Here is a 1153-nt window from a genome sequence, read left to right on the forward strand (position 1 = left end):
CTAATTTATCCCTCTCCCACCCCCTTTCCCCTTTGGTAACCATAAGTTTGTTTTCAATGTCTGTGAGTCTGTTTCTGTTTTGTAAATAAGTTCATTTGTATCATATTTTAGATTCCACATATAAGTGATATCATATGGTGTATGTCTTTCTCTGATTTATTTCACTTAGTATGATAATCTCTAGGTCCATGCATGTTACTGCAAATGGCATTATTTCACTCTTTTTTTTATGGCTGAGTAGTGTAGTATTGCATTGTGTGTGTGTGTGTGTGTGTGTGTACCACATCTTTATCCATTCATCTCTGTGTCTTGCCTATTGTAAATAGTACAGCTAAGAACATTGCATGTATCTTTTCGAATTAGAGTTTTCTCTGGATATATGTCCAGAAGTGGGATTGATGGATCATATGGTAACTCAACTTTTTAGTTATTTAAGAAACCTGCAGGGCTTCCCTGGTGGCGCAGTGGTTGCGCGTCCGCCTGCCGATGCAGGGGAACCGGGTTCGCGCCCCGGTCTGGGAGGATCCCACGTGCCGCGGAGCGGCTGGGCCCGTGAGCCATGGCCGCTGAGCCTGCGCGTCCGGAGCCTGCGCTCCGCAACGGGAGAGGCCACAACAGTGAGAGGCCCGCGTACCGCAAAAAAAAAAAAAAAAAAAAAAAAAAAAAAGAAACCTCCATATTGCTTTCTATAGTTGCTGCACCAATTTACATTCCCACCAACAGTGTAGTAGGGTTAAGGGAGGTCATTTTATCAGAAAAATAACAAAAAGAGGAAAAGGTCATTTGAAAATTTAAATGAATGAAAATTCATGTGTCTTCTCCACCAGTATTGGTAAAAAACCTTTAAGTTTACAGAAAAACTTAACTTTTTCCAACTGCTGAAACAAAATTTGGATCCAAATGTTCTTCTGTAAACTAGTAAATTTTGTACCATTGTGCCCATTTAATGACTAAAGTGTTTTTTTAAAATGAAAGCTATAGAATAAAAATTAAAATAAAAATTAACTACCGGGCTTCCCTGGTGGCGCAGTGGTTGACAGTCTGCCTGCCGATGCAGGGGACACGGGTTCGTGCCCCGGTCCGGGACCACCAGTATTGGTAAAAAACCTTTAAGTTTACAGAAAAACTTAACTTTTTCCAACTGCTGAAACAA

Source organism: Physeter macrocephalus, chromosome 4 (assembly GCF_002837175.3).
Source record: "Physeter macrocephalus isolate SW-GA chromosome 4, ASM283717v5, whole genome shotgun sequence".
Taxonomy (NCBI): domain Eukaryota; kingdom Metazoa; phylum Chordata; class Mammalia; order Artiodactyla; family Physeteridae; genus Physeter; species Physeter macrocephalus.